The sequence below is a fragment of the Mustela nigripes genome, chromosome 14, assembly GCF_022355385.1.
Source record: "Mustela nigripes isolate SB6536 chromosome 14, MUSNIG.SB6536, whole genome shotgun sequence".
Lineage (NCBI taxonomy): Eukaryota > Metazoa > Chordata > Mammalia > Carnivora > Mustelidae > Mustela > Mustela nigripes.
Window position 1 is genome coordinate 88398252 of NC_081570.1, and position 18432 is coordinate 88416683.

Here is an 18432-nt window from a genome sequence, read left to right on the forward strand (position 1 = left end):
TAAAGCTGAGTTCTAGCAAAAGAACAAGAATCAGTTCTAAAAATGAAAGGGGTTTGGTAAGAGTCTAAGCCTTATTTTTCTCTTTACATTAACTACTAATTAGAAGCAGTGGCTATAAAACAGAATCTAAAACTGTTCAATGGAAAAATTTAATTAAGATTTCAACTTTATTCTTCTAAGAATAAATATGCTCAAAATACCTTATTTGGTTCTCAACAAGCATGAAAAATCTGACTGACCCATTAACCCAGATTGACCCACTTTACAAATACAGTTGCAACTTCAAATTCTCCCTGCTCACTTTATGATACCATGTTAAAATAAATACTAAAATAAAACAAAATGTAATCTCTCTTTTTAGATTATAATCCACTTGAAGCCATGGACCTCTTAAACTTTCTGGGATTCCACAATCTGCACTAATGTAATAACCAGAAACTACAATAAAAATCCCTTCCTGAATTGCTGTGTCATTTGCTAAACGGCCCCAGTTGAGTTCAAAATAACCTAATCAAATAACTGGGGACCAATTACTTCCTCTTTCTTTCCAAAAAACAATTTGACCCAAGGCTAAATGAGATTTTTGCATGCTATCTTCCACAGGATGAGATAATTTCTCTTCCAGTTATCAACAGTTCTAATCTCTCTCTACTTCTCCAGCGTCATTGGCATGCCCCCCCCCAAAATAAGAAAAATAATCTATAAATGGATCAAGCTTTCAAAACTATTTTGCAATTATTAACTATCAGGACCAACAGGATAGTAGGAGAATTCAGTACAAATAAGAACCATTGATTATCCTCAGGGTCTCAGGGTCCTTTTAAGACATGTAAGTATGAATTCCATGTGGATATTTTTACCTGGGCTGTTCCCTTCAAATATTTTTAACAGGGCCTAAACCTATTTTAGTGTTCCTACTAATTGTTTGTATAATGTTAAAAAGACATATTTGTTGTCATTTATCAAATTAAGGCATTGAAACAATGTAAATCCAACTTCATGTTTAAGTTTCCATAGATTTACATCTTTCCTTCTTCCCCACCAAAACAGAATTTTTTCATATTGGCAGAGAAGCAGTATGATATTACATGGTACATTGAATAACAAGGGTCTGGGTAATGGAAGATTTTACTTCAGCAGTGGCCTTTTAACCAGTGCTTCCTAATCACTTAATCTCTATGTTCCTCAGTTTACATACATTTAAAATAAAGGCACTATGCTAAATGACTAGGATAAAATAATTCCTAAGGAATAAGTCATCAAAGGCAAGATAAAAAACAATTGTTATATTTCTCAAGTTAATATTATAAGGAGAAAAATCAATAATTAGAAAAGAATAAATCAACACTTATTTTTGTTTTCATAATAAAATAATATTGATAAAATGGAATTTATTGAATTAGAGTGAAGGTGTGCAATTGTCTTATTTTTGTCTTATTCGAAAATGTTATTAAAGCATTTTTCTAGGATTGTATCTTTTATTTAGTTAAGAAAATTCTTTTTCTCTAGTCTAAACTGTAAGTTCCTGGAAGACAGGCATACTTTCTCTTCTTTTCCTTTCTATTAACCAAGCCAACTTCATGGAATAAGGTTGTTGTTGGTTTGTTTCTCACTATTTACTCTGAAATACTGCACAAGCACAAAGTCACCATGTCATTCTCCCCTGAAACTCAGAAAGGTGTAACAAATTCCCCGCTTGATATCCCACTGAATGTCTAATGGTCATTTTAAATCTAATATGCCCAAAATGGAAACCCTGTTTGTCAACTTCACTAGTTTTTTGTTGTTATGTAACAAATCACAATAAACTTAGTTGCTTAAAACAACAGCCATTTACCATCTCAGGTTCTATAGGCTAGAAGCTTCTCAGGAGTAGCTGAGTTCTCTGCTCAGGATCATGTAAGACCAAAATCAAAGTGTACCTGTGGTCTTACCTAAAACTTGGAATACTCACCCAAACTCATTTAGATTGTTGATAGAACTCAGTTCCTTGTGGATGTACTATTACTGAGGTCCTTATTTTCTTAGTGACCATCATTAAGTAACTATCAGCTAGTTGTTCAGCCTAGAGATTCCTTCAGGTCTTTGCTATGAGATCCCTTCTTTTCCCAGCATCTCAGTTTTCTGCCTCTTGGAGGTCATCAGAAGCACATCTCTCTGCCACTTCACCTTCTTTTAAAGGGCTTATTTGGTTAGGTTAGGCCCACACTAGATAATCTCCCTTTTTATTAATGGTAAGTGAACGGATTCATAACTTAGTCATGGGAGTGATATCCCATCGTATGTATGGCCCCTGCTCAGTCTCGAGGAGAAAAGTTTATACAAGGCATGTATACAACAGAGCAGGAATCCACACCAACTTACATGTAAGTCTTCCCATGACTAAATCGTTCCAGCCAAACACTTAAAAGTCCAACTTAATCTCTCTTTCCCTAAGAACCTATAATCAAGTTATCATGAAATTCTGTGAGCTCTACCTTCAAAGCATACATGTTTATCTCCTTCTCTCCATTAATTTCCTCTATAATCTTTTCTCCATGCAAATTAGAATGACTATTATTAAAAAGTGCTCCTCCTCTCTCTCTGCCCTGATCTTGCCTTCAAGCCATCTCCCAGCCCTGACCCTTCCCCAGAGGGGCGGATCTTAACTTACTTATGTGCCCTCCCCTCTTAAACCCTCCCTCTCATTATGGGAGGTTAAATTACCTATATTTTGTAGAGAGAACGCTATATTTAGGGGATGCAAGGGCCTAGGCTGGGTCCCTTCTCTGTGTATACATTGTACAGACCATAAAGAAGAAAAAAAATTTTAATCAAATCAGGTTATCCTTCTTTGGTTTCATTTCCCATTTTGATTAAAAGCCAGAACCCTAAACAAGGCCTGCAAGCCCCAATGTGAAGTCTCCTTTGAAGGGATTCTATTTTATATTTAAATGACTGACTAGAAGGTAGGAGTCTGGGTGACCATCGCAAGAAAGAATATGCCAGGCAGACAAGATGGTTAATGTAAAAATCCTGAGGCACATATAAACTTGACGTATTTGAGGAACTGAAGGAAGGATAGTGTGACAGACCATTTGTAGTGGGGAAGGGGTAGGCTAACCACAATTTCTGACTCTCCCAGAAAAAATAAGTGTCAGGAAAAATAATGTGACTGGTACCAATGTAATTTAGCATTGGTTTCCTCTGTTCATGTTTAAGTTGCTGGTTACATGAGGGTGTTTTTTGGGTTCTCTGGAAATCTCTGATCACTGAGGTCTTCCACCAACCTCTTCCTTGATGAGGGTAAATACATTTCCATTGAGTGGTTGATTTCAATACTTCTCCTTATTATGTCTCTTTCTCTTGCACTAGCTCCCTTTTAGACAGGGCTATTAAAGTGACTTTAGGGCAGCTCCAACAGGTTTTTTATTTGTGTCTCACATCTAGAGCAGAGGAACCATGCAAATTAATTTACTTATTTTAAAAATTAATTAATTAATTAATTAATTTTGAGAGAGAGAGAGGATGGGGAGGGACACAGGGAGAGAAAGAGAGAGAATCCCAACAGGTTCCATGCTGAGCTGAACATAGGGCTCAATCTCACAAACCTGAGGACATGACCTAAGCCAAAATCGAGTCAGACACTTAACCAACTGAGCCAACCAGGCACTCTGGAAATGTGCAACTTTAATTCACTCTTGATAAGAACAGAGTTACTTCCTACCTGCATCCTTTAATACATACTCACCAGCAGATTTCTTAGATGTGAACCAGACACTTTTGAGTGTCCTTATCCCAAGTACCAAAGGTCCTCTATCCAGTTCTACTTGTATTCATTTTGATGTCCCTCTCACTTGACTTGAGGTAAATGAGAAGCAGTCCACTGCCATTCATGGGAGACTAATAGCACCCTGACAATTCTTTTCAATTTTCTACTTTCTGGCTAAATTATTGATCTTCAGTTATATAAACGAAGTTTTCCAAAGCTGGTTTTAATCATGTGCTTTGTAATACCAACATGGGTTATCCTGCAGCTCTGTTTAGATTCTGGGAATAGCAATATACTTAACAGAATATATGCTGATACTATCTTGTTGAGGTACAGCTCCTGACTACCATTCACCACAAATGTGACCTTGGCAACAAGTTATTTAAACCGTGTCTCAGTTCCTTCATCTGTAAAATACATAAAACAATAGCATAAATCTCATGGGGTTATTAAGATAATTAAATTAACTGTGGTGCCTGGGTGACTCAGTCAGTTAAGCATCTGACTCTTGGTTTTGACTCACGTCATGATCTCATGGGTCATGAGATGGGAGCCCCCTTATCTTCATTGGCTCCTCACTGAGCAGGGAGTCTGCTTGAAGATTTTCTCTCTCTGCCCCTCCCTTCACTCGCTCTATCAATCTCTCTAAAATAAATAAATAAATCTTTTTAAAAAAGAAATAAATTAACTATACACACAGGCATATACAATCTCATATATACATCCAGCTATATAAACACATCTGTACATAAATATACACACAGCTGAATATGTGTATGTTTATATATATACACATATACATAAATATGCATGTGCATATGATATATCAATATGTGCTTCTATGTATTATATATCAGTGCTTAGTATGTGTATATGTATATATTCATATTCACTAATAAATATTATATGTACTTGTCACCTATTATTTTGCTCTCAATTTTGTAGGCCTTAAAATTGAGACCAAAATAATCTCATTTTCATATGCTGTCAAAAACCAGGAAGAAATAAAATGTAACATGATAAAGCACAAGTAAAGTACATGTGTGTAGTGGTGTGTGTGTTTCAAAAATGTCTGAAATGCATATGAACATAAACTTTCAAACTCAAAAAGGAACCTAAAAAAAGCAAAAACCTTTAACAAAATAGTTTGAGTTCATAAAATACCCTAAGACAGTGGCCATCATTATTTTTAACAATATAATACTATTTATGTATTGTCCATAAGTGTTCACAATATATTCATTACACTAGCACTTAACTAGCATTTAATTTATACCATCTCATTTGAAGCAAAAGCCACTTTACATAACATTATTACATTTTTACTCATTCTTACATGGAAAAAGCTGAAATCAAGAAATACTGTGAAACTTACATCAGGTGATCCCATTAAAAAAAAGGTGACAAGAGCTAAGTATAAAACAATGCTCCAGCAAGTCCTTAAACTGTTAGACAATGCTCCTTATCCCAAGTACAGGAGTGATTTATCCATTATTTGTGATTGTATGACATTTTGTGCATTTTTATAAGATAATATAATTAGTTTATTGAACATAAGATCTGTAAGATAAATTAAAATTACAATTCTGTTTTATCTCCAGTACCTACTTACAATTTATTCAATGGGGGAAATCTTTCCTGCCCATGGATATAAAATTGACTTGGTCTCATTACTTTCCATAGCTATTCAAATTGAGACTTCTTTTCCTTCCCAAGAGCAAGGTTTATAGTTGGCTGCCTTAACATAATGAGACTGCTTGATTGTCCTTTGCTTTTTTCCCTCATATGTCTTCTTCCTCACCAGCTAGCAGCTTTTCCAGACTTCTCAGGGTAAAAAAAAAAAAAAAAAAAAAAAAGAAAGAAAGAAATATAAAAGAATAAAATTACTTTTCCTTGGCTGATTGTGTCATATTCTCTGTGCCTGATATGTGGTTAAAGTTTAATCTCGGTCTTATGGGATGATTGCATGGATACTTGGGAAGTTTCCATAGCCGTGGTGTTTTACTCTCCTGGCTGATACTCCTCAAGCCCCTAATCACCCTGGAGATCTCCCTCACGCAATCTCACAGTATTGGGTCCCTCAGTCCCTGTTGGTCATCTTCAGCAGGCCTTAAATGTCTTCTTCTACCTATCTCTCTTCTAAGGGCCTGTAACTGGTCCACTCACATATCTTTTGCCATAGAAGCTCCAGGAGAATATGTCGGTCTCAAAAGAAGAACAATAACCTACACCAAGCAGCTGATTAACCTTTTTACATCCTCTAGATAGACAAGGTAAGCATCTGCTTCCAGGTCGCAAGGTTTGGGGTACCACTAGATGACTGGATGTCTTAATGTTGAGTTCAAATAAGGTTATAGGGCAGGAGGGATAAACAAAGCAATAAAACTAGCTTAGACAAACTGGCAGGGAACTTAGATCTTCTCCTTTGAATTTTGTTCTCTATAATAATAAGTGCAGAGGGTCTGAATTCTAGTCCTTAAAATTCAAGTGTGCAAAATTACTAACTTTATTTATCTATAAATAAACTGAATTTTTCTTCTGTGTCCCTCTCCTCCCTATTTTGCTGGGTCATTAAAATAATCTTAGTCATGTAAGTGCAATCTCAATCATTTCAGTTACTTACTTTTCTACCTGCAAACCTTTCACTGAGATAGTATCTAGTTGCAAAGCTCTTAGTATCACATAATTAACAGGTTTATATGGTTCTAAATGGTCACGTCACACTAATTTCCATCATGGTGTACATATATTCTCTCCTTTATTTCCTGTCATCGCTGATACTCTTTATCCTCTGTTTCTTGTCCTCTTCCCCACCTAAAACATTTTTCTTGGTGGGTTGAGGAAACTGGTTTTGACTGGCATGTTTTTTTTTATTTTTTATTTTTTATAAACATATATTTTTATCCCCAGGGGTACAGGTCTGTGAATCACCAGGTTTACATACTGGCATTTTTACTTTATTTTTGTGCCTTTCATTTTTTTCTCCTCTTTACTTTGCGTGTGTGTGTGTTTTAAAAATTATTTTTTATTTTTGCATTTGAAACTCAAACACCCGTGCTTTGGTTTTATTGTCATTATTCTATCGTTTCATCCCTATTGTAAAGACATAAGCTCAGAATACCCGGTTGCTGCTAGATATGGGGCCAGGGTTAGAGAGGAGTGTGGGGTAGGGAGAGAATATCATGTAATAACCAAAATATCAGGAAAAACATTTCAAAATATTCTACTGCTACATAATGATCAGGTTAATTGTGTTGCTTAGAGAAGGGCTATATAATTTAGAGTGATACTTTCATAAAAAGTTCTATTTATTTTTAAGTAAAAACTAATTACTTCCTGACTCTCTAGTAATTTATGTCTAAAATAAGTCTTATGTTAGACCTATGTAAAATACTGGGTACATTATCAATCTTGAGGCAGATATCTGGATTATTAAAAAGAATAAAAATGGAAAGAAGTGCCTATAAAATTTATCTATTTATTAACGATAAATATCACAATTTCAACTTTTATTGTGTTCTCACCCATCAAACTTAACACCACAAACCTCAGTTTATCTCATCCAATCACTGAAAGATATGGTCAAATAAAAGTTTTCATAAAACATTTGAAATATATCTAATATTAATTAATCACCATGCATGTAAGGATGGTGATTGACATGCCCAAATTCTTTCAAATTGAATGTGGTCTATATGTTCATATAAAAGACTCCAAAATTACCTGAACATTTTTGAATTTTTAAATTTATTGAATTATAATATAATTAGGTCCCACTTAAAGGTCCAATTTGGAAAGGATGCAAGGTAAAATTATTACATATATATGTAATTATATATGTATGTGTTTGTAATTCTATGTAGCATTTTTACCCTGCATGTCTTACAAAATCACACCCTCCAGCAATTAAATTCTTTTTTAGATAAGTTCTAATGTCAGTTCCTAATTAAAGAAAAACTTGAATACTGCTCTTCCTTAACATATGACACAAAACCCTGTTTCAGTGGTTCTATAGTCTGCTTTTAAGAAAATCTAGAAAAAGAGTTGCAATGTGAGTCAAAGTCAGAACACTGAAATTGATTCATATTTCACAGAGATCTGCAGAACCGTAGATCTAGATTGCAGCTCTTAGCCACTAGCCAGCTTTGCCTGCATTTCCATGATAGGCTCTGTCTTCACTTTTTAAAATACTCACAGGCTTCTTGTGGGTGGGATCAAATAACTGCCCCTCTCCCTTCACCTGTGAAATTTCAGAGCCTATTTGAAAAGGGCCATTGTTTCCCAGGAATGCCAGGCCTAGTCCAGGAAAGAAAGTCTTCATTTCAACAGGAATTTGGAGCTTGCCTGAGAAGGCCAGCCAGTTTACTTGGTGAAAACCGGCAATTCATTCAAGTTCTGAACAGTTACAACCCCGGCCTTACTCTCTTACTCTCAACTCCTGAGCTTTATGACTAATGTGTTTTTTTCCTTTAAATCATATGGGTGTGTGTGTGTGTGTGTGAGACAGCAGAAAGAAATAAGTATGTACACAGTGTAGCATGTGCTACAGGCAATAAGCTGATGAAGGAAACCTCTCTCCTCAGTGAGCTGCAGCCGCAAGTATGAGACATAGGTTCTTCTGTTCCAACTTTTGCCCCTACAGTTACAGCACTTGAGTGCACTCATGTGAATAAGCTCATATGTTTAACAAGCATTTTGAAATAGGTCCCCAATAAAATATATTTGTACAAGAATACAAAACAAAGATACAATACTTGCATTCAAGACCTGGACAGAAGGCCCCTGTCTGAAGCACACCAAAAACAATTTCTAAAGTAAAATTAGGACTAGAAGCCAAAAAAATACATGGCTCTAAAACAAACAAACAAACAAACAAACAAAAAGCAACAACAACAAAAACAAAACATTTCATACAGTAGTATAGAATAAAATCTTTCTTCTTAAAGTCTACAGGGACTGACCATGAATTTAGTACCTAAAATTTCTACTGTTTAGAGTCCTGACATCTGCTACAAAATGACTTGGACATTTTCCAAGATTTGTTCATACTACTAACAAGATATTTAAGTTCACAGAATCCTTATTAAAAAAATCCACCGCTACCTCTCAAAAATTTCAAGATATCACCTTAGCACTGAAATTGACTAAAATGTAAAAATTAATTAATTAATTTAATTAAATTAAATAAAAACAATAATAATGTCAATGAACTTGAAAGCAAAGCATTCACCCTATGTGTGTTTATTAGCAGAGAAGGAAGTAGTGATGACAATACAACTTCAGGATAGGATTTTGGAAATATTTTTTCAAGGCAAGGGCAAGCAGTTTTAAATATGAATTTACTTAATTTCTTTATTCACCACCTAAAGATTTTAGAAAGGTCTTTTTTTATTCTTTATGACTCTTGATACATCCTAGGCTTAATCTCTCATTTAACAATAAAGTACATTAATTTGTGTTAAATTACCACATAATTATTTTCCAAAGAGGGTATTCTAAAATTAGAAAACAAAATTAAAAAACAGAGATAAACAAAGGGTAATCAAGTCAAACGATGACTTTTTTTTTTTTTTTTTTGCTTCTCCTTCATCAGATATTTCCTGTGATCTTGTGAAAAACCTGATGTTGTAACATCATTAGTCATTGGATTTTAGGAAGATGGGGCACAAAAGGAAGCTTGTCCTTTTGAGACCTGGTTTTGAATCAGTTACAGACGACAGAAAAATACTCTTTTGTGGCTGCTAAAGTTCAGGAATGAATTCTGGCAGTCTTACCCAATTCCCTAAAGCAGAGTCCACATTACCAACATCTAATTGGCAGGCTTTGCTTGTAACTCCCACTAGGGGCCACAGTAATGAATGGATTTAGCAAAGGTGTCCTGAGTCATCTGTAGAGTGGCTGATCTGGGCACTGAGGCTGTTCCTTATAAACTCCCTAGACTTGTCACTCAAGGAAAGAGAGAGGCTTATGTGCTTGCATAACAATGACAGACTCAGCAGTTTTTATTAAATTGTAGTCCTAAAGATTTTTTTTTTTTTTTTTTTTTTTTTTGATCTAGAAAAGCCAAGGAATCCAGGAAAGAAAACATATTCCTGTTGGATCATTTCATTCCTTAATTTCTATTCCAAAATCTTTTGTATTTGACTTGACTATGACTATAGTTGAATGTGATTCCCCTAGCCCTATGCCAGGTTATATTCTTAGGTAGCCAGGAAGAAATCTGGCCGATTTCTGCCTAGAAAGCAAAAGATCAAGGGTGACCCAAAAGTCAGATTCTTATTCTGACAAGGTAAGGTACTAAGAATGACATTATGTCATTTCTTTCTTAGCCCCTAGGCTTGCTATATGAGGATTTACTTTCATATACTAAATAACTTTTACTCTTGTATAATTTATTTACTCCCTCTAGTTCTGTACATATCAATAGCATTAAATATTTAACATTGATTCATTTTTGTCTTATTCTTTAAACTACGTATGCCAAATTCCAAAAATTTTTGTATCTGTCTATTTAGCAAAGTCCCACCAGTCTCCCCAATCTAGCAATTAAGATTGAATACTGAGCACACCTCAGTGGTAATACCACTTTCTAGCTGAAATTAGAGTAGGTACAGTTGAGAAAAAAATAAAAAGGCAGTCATGATAAAAATTAACAAATGCATATTGAAGAAAGCACTCTCATTTTCCATTAAGAGACTTATGATAGGGTGCCTGGGTGGCTCAGTGGGTTAAGCCTCTGCCTTTGGCTCAGGTCATGATCCCAGGACCCTGGGATCGAGCCCCACATCGGGCTCTCTGCTCAGCAGGGAGCCTGCTTCCCTTCCTCTCTCTCTCTCTGCCTGCCTCTCTGCCTAATTGTGATCTCTCTCTGTCAAATAAATAAATAAAATCTTAAAAAAAAAAAGAGACTTATGATAAAATAATATTATTTGTATTCTTAGCAAACATTTTCAACTCTGATTCCTTTTGAACTAATATATAAGGCATTTCAATCCACAAATGGCAGAGAATTATGTCATTAGATCATTTTCATTCTTTGTTATATTCTGAAAGCCCCTTCCCTTTCTTGGAACCAATAACCAACACATCTTCTACATACACTACAGTTTTTAAAATGAATAAAAAGATAAAGAGAAGTTTTAATAACAAAATCCACATTTCAAAGTTAGGTGCTTTGAACTTTCTCATCACCTTACCAGGGTTTCCGCATGGGCAGTCTGAAAGACAACTCAGCAACTGAATGGAACTGCAAACAATGGCTCCTTCACAAGTGGGTCTTTAATTGATTACGGCTGTGTTTATGGAAGCAGAAGTGAATTTATACAAGATGACAGATTCCCTTCATTTTAAGGGGGTTTTACTGGCATTCATGTGGTTAAGGATGGTTACTCTATTGACTAGTATGCCTATCTTTCCCCATGTATACCCACCTGATTACTAAAGAAATGAATGAACATTAAAAATGGTTATTTTATCACTTCTTATTAGAAATATCTCCTCAGCTTTTTTTAATGGAGTGAAATTTATACTTTATAAGATATAGATGATGTTTAGAGAATCCAAACAAAGTTCTATTTTCACCTGTCTTTTTGCAATATATTCTTAAATAATAGACAAAATAATTAAATAATAGAAAATTATTAAAACAATTTAATGGGATCTCTCTTCTTTAAATTTGTTTAAGGTACTGCAGAGATGGGAAATTTTAAATCATATGATTTGGCTCTCTCATCCAAGTGGTAATATCTACTTTTATCATCTAATTATCTAAAAACATTCTGACTTAAATTTTTGTCGAATTTTCATAATGTCTTATACAAGGGAGTGATATGGTATTTCTAGTAATTTGGGGCAGACAGAATTTAAGATTTAGTTATATATTAGCCTGTAATGCCAAACTGCTTTTCATTTGTCTGTTAATAGTGACCTCTACAGGTCAACTGTAGCAACAACATAGCATTCCCTAGGTGCTCTCTGAATCAAAGGCTTATTTGATGAAGAACAGTGGTATAATTATAACATTAAGTTTAAAATATTAGGTGCTCAGTGCCAGTTTATATTTTAAATCTTTATGTGCCACAAAAATCAACTGGTCACATAAATATCTGTCTATTCTAATTTAAAAACAAGGTGATATTTGACAAGGTCTTAGCTGATTTATCAAAAATTAATAAATGTTGATAACTTCAAAGAAGAAAAACCTAAAATATATGATAATGGCAATCTTTTCATTATTTAAAATTAAGAAGAAAACATTTTATTATGGGTATGGTTTCTTTTTCTAAAAAAACATGTGTAAACATGAGCTCATATAAAAGAATAAATGTCTTACCTCAGTGCATTGACATTATGTTCTTCTTCATTCTCCATGGACTTCTTTCTAAGCCAGTAGTGCAAATGAGTTGTTGAACTTTATTTTTAGGAATAGATTATAATCATTTATTTATTAATACATTATCAACTCAATGGTTTTTAAATGGCAATATACTTTGATAAGACCATAAAAAAGAAAATATCCCTGTTTGCAGTATTATATTTGATAATTCTATCTGAATAAACTGGGTAATGTTTCAGTATTGCTTCAGTTACATTTACCACTATGAATTTTCTAGGCAAAACTTTCTCTGACTCGTCAGCCAAGAAAATTAATCAATCTAATAACCAATCTTCTTAGTTTTATTTTCCTCTCTTTAAACTAGACATTCTAATGAACACCCAACAAGTATAAATTAATATATTGCAAGTTTCTGACTCCAACCCTGTATCCTTCCATCTATTTCACCATCTTTTACCTCACTGGGTGCTCAAATTTATTGACAGCTCTTTATTTTCCTTGCTATGGCCTAAACACTCCCTTGTCAATATCCTACACTCCTTGACACTATTCCATTCAATGATATCTTTCTGCCTTCTGTAGGCTTATGTTCAATCAGTATAGCTTGGCAATTTTAGAATGTTTAAGATCTCTAATAGTTCCCAATAAAACTAGGTATCATCTCTTCAAAATAAAAAGATAGCATTTATTGAAAAATAACTATTACTCTGAATAATAAGCTTTTGAAACCTGGATAAAAAAGAACTATAAAAAAGTAGATTCAGCCCTAGCCAGAGCTATTAAGAAAGAAAAAGAAATAAAAGGCACCCAATTGGAAAGAAAGAAGTGAAACTGTTAATATTTACAGATGAAATTATGTTATATATAGAAAACCCTAGAGACTCCACTAGGGGAACCTGGTGGCTCATTTGGTTAGGTGTCACAATCTGAGGGTCCTGGAGCAAAGGCAACAAAAGCAAAAATAAGCAATTGGAACTACATCAAATTAAAAAGCTTCTTTACATCAAGGAAAACCATCAACAAAACTAAAAGGCAACCTATAGAATGAGAGAAAATATTTGCAAATCAAGTATCTGATAAGAGAGGTTAATATATAAAGAACTCATACAACTCAATAGCAAAACAAATTCAAAACAACCAACCACCACCAACAACAACCAAAAAAAAACCCAGAAACTGCTTTTTTTAAAATGGGCAGAGGATCTGCAACAGACAATTTTCCAAAGAAGACATATAAATGGCCAGCAGATACATGAAAAGCTGCTTAATACCACTATTCATAGGGAAATGCAAAGCAAAACCACAATGAGATATCACTTCACACCTGTTAGAATGTCTATCTTCAAAAAGGTTAGAAATAACAAGTGTTGGTGAACATGTGGAGAAAAGGAAACCCTTATGTAACTAATGGAAAGAATGTAAATTGGTATGGCTACTATGAAAATAATATGGAGTTTCCTCCACAACCTAAAAATAAAACTACCATGTAATCCAGCAACCCCACATCAGGGCATTTATCCAAAGCAACTGAAAGCAGCATCTCAAAGAGATACTTGTAAATCCCTGTTCATAGCAGCATTATTCACAGCTAAGAGGTGGAAACAATCCAAGTGCTCATCAGCTGATAAATGGATAAACAAAGTAAGCTATATTCATACATTGATACTTGAATTTAGGAAACAAATAATCTATTACATTCACTAGAGTTGTTATGCCAACAAAATATTTGCTTCTTGTAAATTTTGCTACTTTCTATATTTTTTATTATTTTAATTAGTGTATAATGATAATACTTGTACTTCTAACTCAGTATTTAACCTGAAGACTTATAATCAAAGAAAATTTTTAAATAAACTTTGGTTTATATACATTTTTTTTGCTTGTTTCAGGAAAGTGAGAATAATGTGATCAAGGAAAAACATTCAAGAATAAATGTACATTATATCATAATAAATTTCATAGGAAAGTGGAATGCAAATATATGTTCAAGGAAAAAGATAATGTAAAATATTCAAATATTTTATTTATTTATTTTTAACATTTGAAAGTACGTATATCAGTTTATTAGGGCTGCTGTGGCAAAATAACAGACATTTAGGTTAGATCGATGGCATAGAAAAGAGAACACAGAAATAAACCCACATATATATGATCAATTACTTTATAATAAAGGAGCCAAGAATATACAACTGGAAGATGAAAGTCTCTTCAATAAATGGTAATGGGAAAACTGGGAAGCCACACATGAAAGAATAAAACTAGAGCTCAAGTAGCACAAAATACATGGCTTAAGACAATAGAAATGTACTTTCTCATAGTTCTGGAAACTAGAAGTCTGAAATCAAGGTGTCACACGGTCATGTTCTCTCTAAAGGCTGTAGAAAAAAATCCTTCTTCTCCTCTTCCTAGTTTCCAGTGGTTGCCAGCAATACTCTTCATTCCTATGGTTGCAGCTTCATCACTGCATTGCCTAGTTCTGTTGTCATGTGGCATTCTATCTGTGTGTCATCATATGGTCTTATAAAAGCATCAGTCATTGGATTTCAGACCCACCCTCGCCCAGTATGACCTTCTCCAAACTTACCATATCTGCAAAGATCCTATTTTCCAAATAAGGTCACATTCATCAATTGTGAGGGAATATGAATTTTGGAGGTAACAATATTCAACCCAGTACAGTGGCTGTGACCCTCAAAAATTCATGTCCATCCCAACATCCCTAAAACTCTTAAACCATTCCATCATTAACTCTAAATCCAATATCTCAACTAAATTTGAAAAACGCAAAAAGTTGCAAATCTCATCCTCTAAATCTGGTATAGTTTAGATCCTGGGCTTGAACTATCCTCAGGTAAAATTTTTCTTTATCTGTGGACCTGTGATCTAGAAAACAACATGTCTGTTTTCAAAATGATATTGTGGGACAGGCATAGGATAGACACTCCCATTCCTCAAGGGAGAAATGGAAGGAATAAAAAGTTATTGATCTAAAGCAAGTTTATATCCCAGAGAAAAAAAGTTCCATTAGATTTCATGACCCCAAAATAAATCTGTGGTTCAGTTGGCTTTCTGGATCTGAAGAGTTCCCATTAACCCCTGTATCTGGGCCATAGAGACCCCATCAGCCCCTGAATAGCCCTCTCTGGGCCCTCCTAACCTCTGGGCAACCCATTTCCTGTCTGTAGAATTCTAAAAAATCTGACAGATTTTCTTCAGTTAGTCTAATTTCTGCCCCCTCAGTCTCTGCTAGTAATTTTTCTGCTGGTATAAAGTTCCCCAAAATTTTGCTGATCGTCTCTGGATGTCAAGGAGATCCACAGCATTACACACAAAGTTCGTCTTGGCTTCTGCTAAGATCATTGATTGGATCCATACCTCACACATCTGATCTCTTCATACATCCCCTATTGTTCGTTCCAGGGTACATTTTAACATCTGTGCCATGTGGGTCTTCTGAGAATTTTCTAAATCATCAGGTTCTAGCTCCTTTTGGCTTCATAGTTCCTTCCTCAGTTTATCTCTTTTCTCTCACATTTTACTACAAGCAGCAGAGAAAAGCCAAGCTGCACTCCGTATACTTTGTTTAGAAATCTTCCCAGCCAAATACCCAAGCTATCACTTACAAATTCTTCTTTCTACTCAACAGCAGAACACAGTTCAGCCAACTTTATATCTGAAATTTATAACAAAGATCATCCCTCCTCCAGTGTTCATTATTTCTGAGTCCTCACCAAAATGGCCTTTAATGTCCGTATTTCTATCAACACTTTCTTCAGGACAATCTAGAATTTTGTCTATCATGCACTTTAAAACTCTTCCTGCCTATACCCATTACCCAACTCCAAAAACACTTACACATTTTAGATATTTGTTACAGTAGCATCCTTTTCTCAGTGCCAAAATCTGTTAGTTCCCTAGGATTGCCATGAAAAAATACCACAAGTTCTGAACATGATTTTTTGAGGACACTATTCAACTCAATAGAGTAGGTATTGTATTTCTAAGGCAATGCAGTTTCATTTTATAGAATAAAATATGACTTAACTCTTTAAAAATTAAATGTTAAAAAAATGAAACATTTATAATACAACAGCAATTATATTATTTGCAATCCATTAAGCTTAAACACAAAAAAAATTCAGAAGTGAACTTTAAAATATGTATGATTATAATTTTCAAAATTCTTTTGGACTAATAGCCTTTGGGATAAATGTTTTTAGCCTTGTACAATGACAAAAGTTTCCTCAGAGCAAAGATATTGATGAATATTGGGGTTTTGACAATATTGTGGTTTGCCTGTCTTCTACTTGATCCAACACACTCGAGTGAAGTGGAATAGAATAGATGGAGTCTAAAATCAACTTTTTCACAACATAATGAAGCAGAACCTACTTTCCCTAACCAATATATATATTTTCCAAATCCAAAATACTGCAAGAAGCAATTTATTTACTTGCTTGTTTTATTAGTTTGTTGTGGCCATGTAGACTTCAAAGTCTTTTCATGAAGTTTAATTTAATCTAACTGTTCTCATAGGCAGACATCTAATGTACTAGAAGATGGTCTTATTGTCAGCTACAAAAGCAATTTATGGGAAGCATATTTGAATCAGGTCCTAAAGGATGACCGAGTTTACATGAAGTGGAAGTCAGGGTACCTGGGTTGTTCAGTTGCTTAAGCTCAGATCATGACCCCAGGGTCTTGGGATTGAAACCCACATTGGTCTCCCTGCCCAACAGAGAGTCTGCTTCTCCCTCTCCCACTTCCCCTGCTTGTGTCCTGTCTCTTTCTGTGAGATAAATAAATAAATCTTTAAAAAATAAGGATATGGGCTTCTTAAAAAAAAAAAAAAAGTAGTGGAAATAAAGAAGGGTAGAATTTGGGATGAGGCAGGAGAATATAGGGCCCAGATCATGAAGATGGATTGGGGGGGGGTGGCACAATGGAGAGGGCGAAAGCAGTCCAGGAGTTCATTTAGGAATGGAAAATGAAGAAAATAGTTATTTAGAAAGATTTATTCAAGAGTTATTAATAAAGTAGGATCAATAGGATTTTGTGATATGGAAATTAAATTTTAAAAATTCTATTTTTATTTTTTAAAGTTTCTATTTAAATTCCAGTTAGTTACTTACAGTGTAATATTAGTTTCAGGAGTACAATTTAGTGAATCAACACTTCTATACAACATTCAGTGATCATGACACACACACACACGTGTGTGCATGCACACACATGCACAAAAGGGTTCTCAAAAATGAACTCAAAATGTGTGTCTTGGGAAGCCATTTGCCCCAGGAAAGATGGGAAAAGAAAATTCACCTTTAAGGGCACCTGGGTGTCTCAGTGGGTTAAGCTGCTGCCTTCGTCTCAGGTCATGATCTCAGGGTCCTGGGATCGAGGCCTGCATCAGGCTCTCTGCTCAGCAGGGAGCCTGCTTCCTCCTCTTTCTCTGCCTGCCTCTCTGCCTGCTTGTGATCTCTCTCTGTCAAGTAAATAAATAAAATCTTTAAAAAAAAAAAAAAAGAAAAGAAAAGAAAATTCACCTTTAACATTTCAGGTTGTATCCCTGTATGTGGTTATGTGCATTTGCGTGTATGGGAGAAGACAGAAACGAGCTTGACTCATCTTTTGTATTATGAGCCAATAGGTATATGGGTATTCAAGGGGGGAAAAGGGAATCAAGAATGTTCCCAGATTTCTTAATATTATTATTAGAAGTAGTTATTAAAAAAATTGAAAACATTTTACTGGTAATCTTCAGAAAAACAATAAAGTTAGTTAATGGGTAAAGCTAAAATGTGATATAAAGACACTAAAGCTTATTCATCTTCCCCTTTCTAGTGTTTGGCATTGAAGAGAGAGCACTCAGCTTAAAGTTATAAAACTTTATTTCTTACTCATATATGACACTTGCTAGTTTTGTGACCTTGAGTAGGTCTGAGACTCAACTTTCATATACATATGCTGAAGGACAGTCTCTTTAAGCTTTCTAAAAATTACATGATTTTATATTTTCCTTTTCTTTTTCTTTTTTGAAGTACAAATTATTTTTCTCCACCCAAATTTTTAGAACATTACCCATATTTTCCTAGGCGAATTCCTTTAAACCCATATTGGAATTAGACATCTTTGAATACCTTCCCTCACTTTACTTCATTCTTCAACAGTTCAATAACTATAGAAAATAATGCATTACAATTTATTTTGTATAATATTACTGTTCATAAAGTATAAAAAGTTTTATTATCTATAAGGTATATTTTAATGACTATGTAAGTTAATATACACTTGGAAATTGCAATGCTGATAAACTTATAAATGAACTAAATATGCTGATTTTAAATAA